We start from the raw sequence: 13,834 nt of genomic DNA, 5'->3' as shown, positions 1-13,834 counted from the left end.
ATGTGTGTCTTATGGTCCAGTGCGTCTTGTAGTCCAAAAAATGCGGTAACTTATAAAAACCTTTACAGGAGAAAAAACATCTTTGAATGTTCAAAAAAAAATCAAATAAGGTTCTACTCACATTTTCTTTCTCCTAACAACCAAGCACAGATTGTTCAGCTACTTCTTTTAGTCTCTTTTTTTAAATACAACTGGCACCTTATCACTGCTGCTAATATGTGACTACAGTAGTCATTTGCACTATTACTGGCATCACGGCTCTAATTGTTGAGGGCTGATGCCAGTATTATGTCCCTCTCTGGCTTCAACGATCACCTGGCATCTGCATATAAGCAACACTGGGAGCAGCATTGGAGGGACACACTGGACTGATGACAGAGTAGATGGGCATTGTCATTTGTGTTTTTGCTGCTGTTGTCTATACAGTTTATGTAAGTTCTTAATTCAATTTCCCATTGAGTTAATTTGGTTTATCCCCTTAATGACCAGGGGTAGTCGAGTTTTTGAATTTCCGTTTTTTGCTTGCTCCCCTTCTTCCTAGAGCCATAACTTTTTTCATTTTTTGGTCAGTGCAGCGCCCCAGAGTCCTGTTCGTTGCGGTGATGTCATTCTTCCACCAGGGGGAGTGATATTATGTCTGATGGCAATAAAGGAGATCTTCCTACCAGGTATCACAAACCATACACCACACTTCACACTCCAGTCCACCAGGGGGAGCCTTGCTCCTATCTTCTAGGGCACTCCTCACAGAAGGGTAAAACTGGTGGACTGGATAGAAAGTTAGAGAGAAGCTGACTGGGCTTTGCCCAAGCAACACCCACCTGTCAGGCAGACAGGGGGAAAGGAGGAACATCGGAGCTGCAGACAGAGGGTCCCTGACAGGGGTGGGATCCTGTCAGAGGCCTAGCAAGACAGAAAGACACGGAACTGCGCCTGCCCCACGTGCGGCAGTATCCGAAGAAAGGACACAAAGAGAATTGTGTTGTAGAGGGTGAGAAACGAAGTCATAGCACAAGGAGATAACACCAGAAGGAGTTCTGCCCTGTAATAGGCTGCCTCCTTCTGAGGCGCGTAGCCGGTGGCCGGAACACCGAGGGAGCAACCATCTCCAAGCCTTGCTCCAGAGACCAGCAGGACAGTCAATTCCAAGTTGGCTGCCCGACCTTAATACCTAGGAGACACGGTGGCAACTTGAGGGGGTCGGGGCATCTCTAGGGTCCGTGTAAAAAGCCTCAGGCCATCAGTCATATGGGTTTGTCCTATCCATACCATCTGGGGGACAGAGAGGAAGAAATAACATCTAAAACATCTACAGTTGTAGGACCTTAACGAGAAGCTCAGCAGGGAGGTACTACAACACACAGGCGCTAGTGGAAGGCTACTGATTTCCACCTGGATAAGGGGACTCTGGATTTGCCTTCAGACCGGCCGGACTCTGCCTACCCTGTGATCTGTACCCTGGACTGTGGATGCTGAAGTCTTCAGTAAAGGTAAAGAGACTGCAACCTTGTGTCCTCATTCTTCACTGCGCCTTAACTCATCCACCATCACCACCTACACTTCTGGGAAGCCCTGGGGATACGCTTCGCCTGTGGGAAGGTATACCATCTTGCTGCGACAACATCACCCCAGCGGACCCTAAGCAGCGTCGGTCACCCTGACTGAATACCACAGGTGGCGTCACGAACTACCCCTTTAAAGACCTTTTCCAAAACCATAAAAACGCTTCCCCATCTATCAAACGGACGTTCCCCTAGGGCCATGGACCGGGTCAGCCACCGTGACATCCCCCGAACCGAAGGACCCGGTACCGAGTACCCCATTGCCCTAACGTGGGGGCGCTCCAAACTTTGGCGTCACAAACAGGATCTACTTAAGGCTGAAAATCAGGTCATGTGCGCCTAAGAACTGTGCCAGAACTGTATTGGAACTGTGATTTATTGAAAGGACTGTGTATTGCAAAAGACCGCCAAAATTCCCGCCAAAACAGCCGCCATTACAGCGCCATGAGGAGTGCAGGAGAAGAAGAAGGGTTTGGAGTTGTGGGCGTGGATGAACTGAGAAGCGCGAAGAATAATAGCCGCCCAGTCTAAATATCTCTGTACCTTGAGGACGTGTCCGTCAGCAGCCGAGATCCGCCTCATGATCCTCAATGGCGGACGGAGACAACCAAAACGAAACCACTCTCCGAGAGAAAAAGGAATGGAGCTGGAGATCGCTGGGGACCCACGGAAAAGAATGGCCCCGCACAGGCCTCCATCACCGGAGGATTACACAGGCATGCCGCCACTGGAGAGCATGGATCCCTGGGAACTGTTCACGGGAGCTCCGCTGTCCACACCATCGCTGGTCCTGGCGCCTTCCCCGGAGGAGAGGAGTGGCACCGGAAGAGCAACCTTGCGTGCAGGTACTCAGTGCAGTGGTATTCTGGGAGTCTGCTCTTCCCCTGCACTTGCTCCATTTACCACCACGGCTGCTGGAGCCCCGGTGTCCCCGTCACCAGGCCCCGGACCACAAGGGCATGACCTTGGGCCATTCCCCTGGGGAGAATACCGGCGGCATCTGATCGCGGAGTATGAGGGAGAAGTGGAACGGGAGGCCAGAGGTGAATCGCTGGACAATCTTCCACCGAAGTGGGGTGTTGTTGTGGTATTCCAACCCCAAAAGGAAAAAGGCTTCATCCAGGAGATCGGGTTACCAGTGAGGGTCCATGTCGCCCGGGACGAGGTGGAATCCTGCCTCCACGGAAACAGTGCGGATCCAGCCTTGAACCCTGGGGATGTCAAGACGGAAAGGAAACAGCTGGTGGGCTCGGGATGTGCAAAGGTGCATAGCCCTCTTGGTGGAATCCAGAACCCAGGAGGATGAACTCACCGCCGATGCAGCTGCGGCGGTCCCCGCTGTAACCAGCGCTCACCATGAAGCCACTCAAACTGTTATTGCTGTGCACGACCTGACCGTGCATGGAAGACGGACTAACAGTGCATACCCGGCACTGGGAGTAATCTTGGACTCGGCCTCTCCAAGGCCACAGAGGGCTATGTGTCAGGTAAAGCCCTGGTGGAAACTGCCGGAATAAACCTCGAAGAAACCGTCCATAAATGTAAATAGTTAACTGTTCTTTCTTTGCTGCTTGAACAAGTTTAACTTTTAAAGGGATCCCCTGTTTAAAGGGATCCTATGTTTTTGCACAAGTTTTTCTACTTTTACTAAAGAACTGCAGAATCATAAACTGTGCATGATCACAAACTGCTTGTAAATAGTTTGCACCTTCTTAAAGGTGCTCTCTACTGGTTTTACATAGGAGGCTTTTACAGAGACTGCCTCTTAACAGAAACTGCTGTTAATTATGCTGCAAAAATAACTGCTTTGCTTCACAGACCTGAAGAAAAACCCGTTGGTGAGGCAGAATTCCGGGTCAGGATTACACGTCTTGCAGCCCACCCAAACCAAAGTTCGGAGGTTCGTAACGGGTCCCTCATATTACATCACGTCGTATCGCTTTAAACAAACTTGGAAGCTAATGATGTGATTATTTTGCACTACCTCTGAAAAGACTTGGATTTCCTCTTAAAGGGAATGTTAGTTTGTTGCACTTTGCTCAAGAGTGATAATGTTGTCTTAGATAGTTAGATAGTAATAATGTTTATACATAGCTGATAGTATGTAGCTAAGAATAAAATGTTAGATGATGTACTTTAAATAAGATTGAGGTTAAACAAATTGAAAGAAAGATACAGTGAACCTGTAGGGGGGGGGGGGGTGATATCTGTTCTGCATTTCAATAGAATGAACCTGTAGGGGTTAGTGAGTCATTTAGTGAGCCTTAGGTAGTTAGTTAAAAGACTTTGCACTTAAAGAAGAATAACGGTTTTATGCTTGAATGAAGAAAATGTTAATTTATTGTTTTGTAATTGCACTTAGTGGTTAGTGGATAGTATACCTGTATGGGTAATAGTATTTCATAGTTAGATAGCGCATCCGTAATTGGTCAATCTACGGAAGTAAGCTGGCAATGTAAATATGTTTTTGTTTGCAACGTTCAAGTGTTCTCACCTCCCATAAAGGGAGGCATTGTTATATTAATTTGTTTCATAGCATTTCAAAAATTTTGTATGTCTTTTTGCTAATGTATTGTTGTTTTCATTTCCCAGTCTGGGGGTACTGGATTTAACGGGGGGGGGGGGGGGGGAGTGCAGCGTCCCAGAGTCCTGGTCGTTGCAGTGATGTCATTCTTCCGCCAGGGGGAGTGATATTACGTCTGATGGCAATAAAGGAGATTGTAATAATTATAGGGGATAACTCAGGAGACTCTTTACGCGGAACAAGACAACCACTAGACACAGTTTTATAAGTGGTAATGTCTATATTCTCACACGGTGATTCAAACAGGTGCAGAGAGAAACTCAAGTCCACAACACTTGGTGCAAATATCAAATGCAGCTCAGCAGACTATAGGAAACTTCAGAGGAAAATGCAATCATGTAGAAAGTCTATGAAGCACAATTATTCTTGAGAATACTTGACACAAATAAGTCCTTGCTTAGTCCAAAACACAGATAGATATGCTTATAAGGCAGTTCAAATAATATCTTAGCTCAACCAGGGAGGTCTGGGTAATAGTCTCAGGTTTTTGCTCCTGACATCTGATTACTCCCTGGCTATATACCTGCTCCTGTGAACCTGTGTGGTGATCCTGCTACTCTGCTCTGAGTTCCAGCTGCATACACCAGTTTCCAGTAATCCTCCTTCATCTGCTGCTCGTGTTTACTTCCATCTCATTTGCTGGACATGTAAGCTGTTTCTGCTCTTCAAAAACCTGAGACTATTGACCAGGCCTCCCTGGTTGAGCTGAGATATGATTTGAACTGCCTTATAAGCTTATCTATCTGTGTTTGGACTAAGACAAGGATTTATTCGTGTCAAGTATCCTCAAGAATAACTGTGCTTGATTGCATTTTCCTCTGAAGCTAAAGATACAGTGAACTTGGTTATACAGAATGTCTTTTGGTTGCATGGGGTTCCGGATGAGATCATCTCTGACCATGGAGTACAGTTCACTTCAAGATTCTGGAAGGGGTTTTGCTCTGCACTCAATATTAATGTCGGTCTCTCTTCCGCTTACCATCCCCAGACAAATGGTCAGACTGAGCGTACCAACCAGATGCTGGAACAATATCTAAGATGCTATGTCAGCCATCTCCAGGATGATTGGTTGGAGTTGCTGCCGTTAGCCGAATTTTCATATAATAATTCTCAGAGCGCCTCCACTAAATTTACACCTTTCTTTGCCAATCTGGGTTATCATCCGGGTATTTTACCTAGGTCTCCAATTAATTCTCTGGTTTCGGCAGTGGAGGAAAGGCTGACTGTGATGAGACAAAATCTGGAGGTTCTGAAGGAATCCCTGACCACAGCTCAAGAACGTTATAAGAGATCGGCTGATAGATTCCGTAAACCTGCACCCATGTTCAAGGTAGGAGATTCCGTGTGGTTAGCAACTAAGAATCTGAAGTTAAACGTTCCTTCACAAAAACTTGGACAGAAATTCATTGGCTCTTTCAAGATTAACGGTATTGTGAGCTCTGTGGCCTACCGGCTGAAGCTGCCTATGACTATGAAGGTACACCCAGTTTTTCATGTATCTTTACTAAAGCCTGTATCTCCTAATACCTTCCAGGGATGTGTTGTGCCACCTCCGCAGCTTGTGGTGATTGATGGGCAAGAGCAATTTGTGGTGGAGGAAATTGTTGATCCCAGGATTCGCAGGAATCGGCTCCAATATCTGATAAGATGGCAGGGATATCCCCCTGAGGAAGACTCTTGGGAACCTGTGGAAAACATCAATGCCCAACAGAAGATTTCTTGTTTTCATCAGAGATTCCATGAGAAACCAGGTCCAGGATCGTCCTGAGGCCGCTTCTAAGGAGGGAGTAATGTCAGGACTCTGAACATTTTTTACCTTTTGTGCATTACTGCCCTTTTCCAAGATGGCGTCTTTGGTCTCAGGTGCACTGTATCTTCCAGCTATAAAACTCCACCCCAGCCTTCAGTCTGTGCTAGAGTATTCTGCCTTGCATCCAGCTCCTGACCTCTGATTACTCCCTGGCTATATACCTGCTCCTGTGAACCTGTGTGGTGATCCTGCTACTCTGCTCTGAGTTCCTGCTGCATACACCAGTTTCCAGTAATCCTCCTTCATCTGCTGCTCGTGTTTACTTCCATCTCATTTGCTGGACATGTAAGCTGTTTCTGCTCTTCAAAAACCTGAGACTATTGATCATGCCTCCCTGGTTGAGCTGAGATATGATTTGAACTGCCTTATAAGCTTATCTATCTGTGTTTGGACTAAGACAAGGATTTATTCGTGTCAAGTATCCTCAAGAATAACTGTGCTTGATTGCATTTTCCTCTGAAGCTAAAGATACAGTGAACTTGGTTATACAGAATGTCTTTTGGTTGCATGGGGTTCCGGATGAGATCATCTCTGACCGTGGAGTACAGTTCACTTCAAGATTCTGGAAGGGGTTTTGCTCTGCACTCAATATTAATGTCGGTCTCTCTTCCGCTTACCATCCCCAGACAAATGGTCAGACTGAGCGTACCAACCAGATGCTGGAACAATATCTAAGATGCTATGTCAGCCATCTCCAGGATGATTGGTTGGAGTTGCTGCCGTTAGCCGAATTTTCATATAATAATTCTCAGAGCGCCTCCACTAAATTTACACCTTTCTTTGCCAATCTGGGTTATCATCCGGGTATTTTACCTAGGTCTCCAATTAATTCTCCGGTTTCGGCAGTGGAGGAAAGGCTGACTGTGATGAGACAAAATCTGGAGGTTCTGAAGGAATTCCTGACCACAGCTCAAGAACGTTATAAGAGATCGGCTGATAGATTCCGTAAACCTGCACCCATGTTCAAGGTAGGAGATTCCGTGTGGTTAGCAACTAAGAATCTGAAGTTAAACGTTCCTTCACAAAAACTTGGACAGAAATTCATTGGCTCTTTCAAGATTAACGGTATTGTGAGCTCTGTGGCCTACCGGCTGAAGCTGCCTAGGACTATGAAGGTACACCCAGTTTTTCATGTATCTTTACTAAAGCCTGTATCTCCTAATACCTTCCAGGGACGTGTTGTGCCACCTCCGCAGCTTGTGGTGATTGATGGGCAAGAGCAATTTGTGGTGGAGGAAATTGTTGATCCCAGGATTCGCAGGAATCGGCTCCAATATCTGATAAGATGGCAGGGATATCCCCCTGAGGAAGACTCTTGGGAACCTGTGGAAAACATCAATGCCCAACAGAAGATTTCTCGTTTTCATCAGAGATTCCATGAGAAACCAGGTCCAGGATCGTCCTGAGGCCGCTTCTAAGGAGGGACTAATGTCAGGACTCTGAACATTTTTTACCTTTTGTGCATTACTGCCCTTTTCCAAGATGGCGTCTTTGGTCTCAGGTGCACTGTATCTTCCAGCTATAAAACTCCACCCCAGCCTTCAGTCTGTGCTAGAGTATTCTGCCTTGCATCCAGCTCCTGACCTCTGATTACTCCCTGGCTATATACCTGCTCCTGTGAACCTGTGTGGTGATCCTGCTACTCTGCTCTGAGTTCCTGCTGCATACACCAGTTTCCAGTAATCCTCCTTCATCTGCTGCTCGTGTTTACTTCCATCTCATTTGCTGGACATGTAAGCTGTTTCTGCTCTTCAAAAACCTGAGACTATTGACCATGCCTCCCTGGTTGAGCTGAGATATGATTTGAACTGCCTTATAAGCTTATCTATCTGTGTTTGGACTAAGACAAGGATTTATTCATGTCAAGTATCCTCAAGAATAACTGTGCTTGATTGCATTTTCCTCTGAAGCTAAAGATACAGTGAACTTGGTTATACAGAATGTCTTTTGGTTGCATGGGGTTCCGGATGAGATCATCTCTGACCGTGGAGTACAGTTCACTTCAAGATTCTGGAAGGGGTTTTGCTCTGCACTCAATATTAATGTCGGTCTCTCTTCTGCTTACCATCCCCAGACAAATGGTCAGACTGAGCGTACCAACCAGATGCTGGAACAATATCTAAGATGCTATGTCAGCCATCTCCAGGATGATTGGTTGGAGTTGCTGCCGTTAGCCGAATTTTCATATAATAATTCTCAGAGCGCCTCCACTAAATTTACACCTTTCTTTGCCAATCTGGGTTATCATCCGGGTATTTTACCTAGGTCTCCAATTAATTCTCCGGTTTCGGCAGTGGAGGAAAGGCTGACTGCGATGAGACAAAATCTGGAGGTTCTGAAGGAATCCCTGACCACAGCTCAAGAACTTTATAAGTAGTGTTGAGCGATACCTTCCGATACTCAAAGGTATCGGATGGGATCGGCCGATATCCAAAAAATATCGGATATCGCCGATACCGATACCCGATACCAATGCAAGTCAATGGGACACAAGTATCGGAAGCTATCCTGGATGGTTCCCAGGGTCTGAAGGAGAGGAAACTCTCCTTCAGGCCCTGGGATCCATATTCATGTAAAAACTAAAGAATTAAAATAAAAAATATGGATATACTCACCCCTCCGGCGGCCCCTGGACCTAGCGGTGTTAACCGGCAGCCTCCGTTCCTAGGAATGAGGAGTTTAGGACCTTCGATGACGTCGCGGCTTGTGATTGGTCGCGTGACCGCTCATGTGACCATTCACGCGACCAATCACAAGCCGCGATGTCATCGCAGGTCCTAAACTCCTCATTCTTAGGAACGGAGGCTGCCGGTTACATCGGTAAGGTCCAGGGGCCGCCGGAGGGGTGAGTATATCCATTTTTTTAATTTGAATTCTTTATTTTTTACATGAATATGGATCCCAGGGCCTGAAGGAGAGTCTCCTCTCCTCCAGACCCTGGGAACCATACACTGGGAACTTCCGATTCCGATATCACAAAAATATCGGAACTCGGTATCGGAATTCCGATACAGCAAATATCGGCCGATACCCGATACTTGCGGTATCGGAATGCTCAACACTAGTTATAAGAGATCGGCTGATAGATTCCGTAAACCTGCACCCATGTTCAAGGTAGGAGATTCCGTGTGGTTAGCAACTAAGAATCTGAAGTTAAACCTTCCTTCACAAAAACTTGGACAGAAATTCATTGGCTCTTTCAAGATCAACGGTATTGTGAGCTCTGTGGCCTGCCGGCTGAAGCTGCCTAGGACTATGAAGGTACACCCAGTTTTTCATGTATCTTTACTAAAGCCTTTATCTCCTAATACCTTCCAGGGATGTGTTGTGCCACCTCCGCAGCCTGTGGTGATTGATGGGCAACAACAATTTGTGGTGGAGGAAATTGTCGATTCCAGGATTCGCAGGAATCGGCTCCAATATCTGATAAGATGGCAGAGATATCCCCCTGAGGAAGACTCTTGGGAACCTGTGGAAAACGTCAATGCCCAACAGAAGATTTCTCGTTTTCATCAGAGATTCCCTGAGAAACCAGGTCCAGGATCGTCCTGAGGCCGCTTCTAAGGAGGGAGTAATGTCAGGACTCTGAACATTTTTTACCTTTTGTGCATTACTGCCCTTTTCCAAGATGGCGTCTTTGGTCTCAGGTGCACTGTGTCTTCCAGCTATAAAACTCCACCCCAGCCTTCAGTCTGTGCTAGAGTATTCTGCCTTGCATCCAGCTCCTGACCTCTGATTACTCCCTGGCTATATACCTGCTCCTGTGAACCTGTGTGGTGATTCTGCTACTCTGCTCTGAGTTCCTGCTGCATACACCAGTTTCCAGTAATCCTCCTTCATCTGCTGCTCGTGTTTACTTCCATCTCATTTGCTGGACATGTAAGCTGTTTTTGCTCTGCAAAATCCTGAGACTATTGACCAGGCCTCCCTGGTTGAGCTGAGATATGATTTGAACTGCCTTATAAGCATATCTATCTGTGTTTTGGACTAAGCAAGGACTTATTCGTGTCAAGTATCCTCAAGAATAACTGTGCTTCATAGACTTTCTGTTTGATTGCATTTTCCTGGACTTGAGTTTCTCTCTGCACCTGTTTGAATCACCGTGTGATAATATAGACTTTACCACTTATAAAACTGTGTCCTGTAGTTGTCTTGTTCCACGCAAAGAGTCTCCTGAGTTATCCCCTATATTTATTACAATAAATGTCTCTAGCTCTTGTGGTGACTCAGAGCGAGCTAGTTCATCTTTTACAATACTAGACAGACCCCTTTTAAAAATAGGCAATTGTGCATAACTGTCCCAATTGGTATCTACCGCTAATCTCCTGAATTCAGTAGCATACTCAATAACAGAACCTTTTGCCTGGCGTAAAGACAATAAAGCAGATTCAGTGGTTGCACAGCGGTTAGGATCATCAAACATTAATGCCATAGCGGCCAAGAAATCATCCAAGTTATTTAACCGTGGGTCACGAGACTCAATCATCGGATTCGCCCAGGCGAGCGCTCGTGAGGTCAGTATCATTATTACACACAATACTTTGGATCTATCAGTAGGAAAACGGTCAGCATGCACATCAAAATATAGCATACATTGATTCATAAAACCACGAAATTTGTCGCGTTCATCATTAAATCTGAATGGGGGCAACTTAGGTGGGCTAGCTGGTGTCGGTTGCCCAGAGGGAAAAGTCGCTCAAGGAGATAACACCATGCTAATTAACTCCATGGAGTTAACGCCATGCTAATTCTCTTGGATCTCTCCTCAGCATTCGATACTGTGGATCATCAGCTCCTCCTCACTATGCTCAGCTCCATCGGCCTCAAGGACACCGTTCTCTCCTGGTTCTCCTCCTATCTTTCTGACCGATCCTTCACTGTGTGTTTTGCTGGTTCCTCCTCCTCTCACCTTCCCCGTACTGTTGGGGTTCCTCAAGGATCAGTCCTAGGCCCCCTCCTCTTCTCCTTGTATACTGCCCCTATTGGACTATTGGACGATTATTACATAAACGTACAAGGATGTGGTGGAATAGAGCCCTTCTCGAGAACTATTTAAAGAAAAAGATCATTCCACGTGGTTTAAGGATTCAGGTCTTTCCATCTTTCCCGGTGAATGATGAGAATTTCGTGGCAAGATGGGAAGAAATTTGCACTAAATCATCTCTACAATTCATGGAATTATTGATTGACTTAAATAAAAAATCTGTTCTGGCTGTGGAAACTGAGATTGACGAATTGTTTGGCAATCTCAAAGGGATATCTACAGCAGAGAATTTAGCATCGTTCAATGTAACCATGGACAAAAATTCAGATGAATGGGAGAAACAAATTAAGTCCAATCACGCTAAGAAAATATCGCGTGATAACAATGATTACCAACAGGGCGCGGTGTATAGGTGGAGACACCATGGTCCAAGGAGACAAAGGTCTGTGTCCTTTTCATCTGTCTCATCCTCGGGTGAAACTTCAGATGCATCATATCATTCCATGAGAACACGGTTTGGGAATGATAATAAAAGAAAAAAGGAACAAAGAACGGACACAAATAAACGTATCCCTGGTCCTAACCCACGAAATGACTCTTTGAAGGTGATTAATTTATCTGAGCACAAATTTAGTGATGAGGAGATGTTTGTGTTATCTAAAGGTTTAACTTTTTCTCCTAGCACAAGATGTGACAAATTTACAATTATAAAGGATCTACACGTGTTTGGTCGCTCTCTCCTCTTCAAAAAATGGTACCACAGCGAGGAGACTCAAAAACTTTTTCCCTTACCTGCTGAACAGGCTGCATTGAGGACATTGGAGGAATTGGCCATTGAACATCAGGGTCCATCTTTGGGTAAGATTCCTCCCTCGCTTCGTCCAAAATCTACGAAATTTCCACCATTGTCTGCATGTCCCAATGTGGAGATTTTTGTGCAATTGGTTACCAATGATCTTGAGACTATACCATCCCATATCTACAAAGATAATTTAACTGCCTCACAACATCAAAGCATTAAACGCCTCAAGCATTTGAAAGACATTGTGATTAAACCGGCGGACAAAGGCGGAAACATTGTTGTATGGCCTACCAAGTTGTATGAGGCTGAGGCATATCGTCTGCTGAGAAATACGTTGTATTATAAAAAATTAACATATAATCCCTTATCCTCTTATAAGGAGCAACTTAAGAAAATTCTTTGGAAAGCCGAAGAGAAAAATGTAATCACCATGGAAGTACGTGATATCCTAATGGTCAAGGATCCTCGAGTATCAACACTATACCTTTTGCCTAAGGTTCACAAGAGTTTGCAGATTCCCCCAGGTAGGCCCATCATATCTGGGGTTGGTGGCCTTACGGAGGGTGTCGGGAGATACATTGACTCGTTCCTCAAGCCCCTGGTGGAGACTATCCCATCCTACACCAGAGATACATCAGATTTTCTGAAAAAGATTGACTCGATTCACATTGACGAGGATATGATCCTCGCCACTTGTGATGTCGAGTCTCTATACACAAATATTCGCCACCAGGATGGCTTGAGGGCGGTCTCTTACTTTCTGACCATGACGGACCTCTCGGCCGATGATGTGGAATTTTTGTTAGTTTTGTTGGAATTCTTACTTACCAAAAATTTTTTCCTGTTCAATGGGTCCTTCTTCCTGCAGCTCCAGGGGACAGCAATGGGGGCGGCATGTGCGCCCTCATATGCTAATCTGTTCCTGGGGCTGTGGGAGAGGGACCTTTTCTCGTCAGATCGGGGTGTGTCGGTGGAGCGGGTCATTTTCTGGGCCCGCTACATCGACGACATTTTCCTGATCTGGCGGGGTACATCAGATGAGTTAAATTCCTTTTTTCAAGATCTTAATAGTAATGATTTAAATATTCATTTAACCTTCAATTCCAGTTATCACCAGGTTGAGCTTTTGGATGTCTTGGTCAGAAGGAGTACCAATGGTCTTCTGTCTTCTGATTCCTTTCGTAAGGTCACGGCTGTGAACTCGGTCCTCCATGCCAGCTCTGCACATCCTTCACATGTAGTCAACGCCGTCCCCACTGGGCAATTTCTTCGTATCAGAAGAATTTGTTCGGATATATCGGATTTTGAAATTAGGGCGAATGAGATGAAGGCCCGGTTCTTGGAGAGAGGTTATAGTAGAAGGTCCATCAAAAGGGCGTATAATCGAGCCAGAAATATGGACCGTCACCAACTACTATACTCACCAAGAAAGAAAGAACCAAGTAACCAGGTAAGGTTGGTCACTACGTTTAATTCTCATTGGAATAAACTGTACGATATTGTGGATAAACATTGGCCCATCCTCTTGGCTGACCCTATATTAAAGCTCTATTTAACACCCAAACCATCGTTGACAGCTAGGCGATCTCAGAGTTTGGGTGACATGTTGGTAAGGAGTTATTATCCACCAAAAACTCCTTCCCCTCCCTTTGGCACCGTTCAGCAAAGATCATTTTCAGTTTGGGGATGCAGACCATGTGGAAAATGTGTGGCATGCCCCAATATTGTGTCAGCAAAGGATTTCTTTTCAACTGATGGACGCATTTTCAAAATAACACATACCATTACATGTGATACGACGGCTGTCGTCTACTATGCGTCCTGCCCCTGTGCTAAAGTCTACATCGGACTAACAACGAGAGCCTTAAAGATCAGAGTTAGGGAACATGTAAGAGATATCTTGGCTGCTAAGGATGAGAAAAATATTGAGGTTTTGAAAAGTATACCGAGGCACTTCAAACAATTCCATGCATGTGATCCTATGGTTCTCCAAGTAAAGGGTATTGACTGTGTCCGTCTGAACCTTCGAGGTGGTAATGTGGGGCGTCTGTTAGCCCAGAAAGAGGCTCGGTGGATATGGGAATTACGTACA

This window comes from Ranitomeya variabilis, chromosome 1 (assembly GCF_051348905.1).
Source record: "Ranitomeya variabilis isolate aRanVar5 chromosome 1, aRanVar5.hap1, whole genome shotgun sequence".
NCBI lineage: Eukaryota > Metazoa > Chordata > Amphibia > Anura > Dendrobatidae > Ranitomeya > Ranitomeya variabilis.
Note: the sequence above shows the minus strand (reverse complement) of the source record.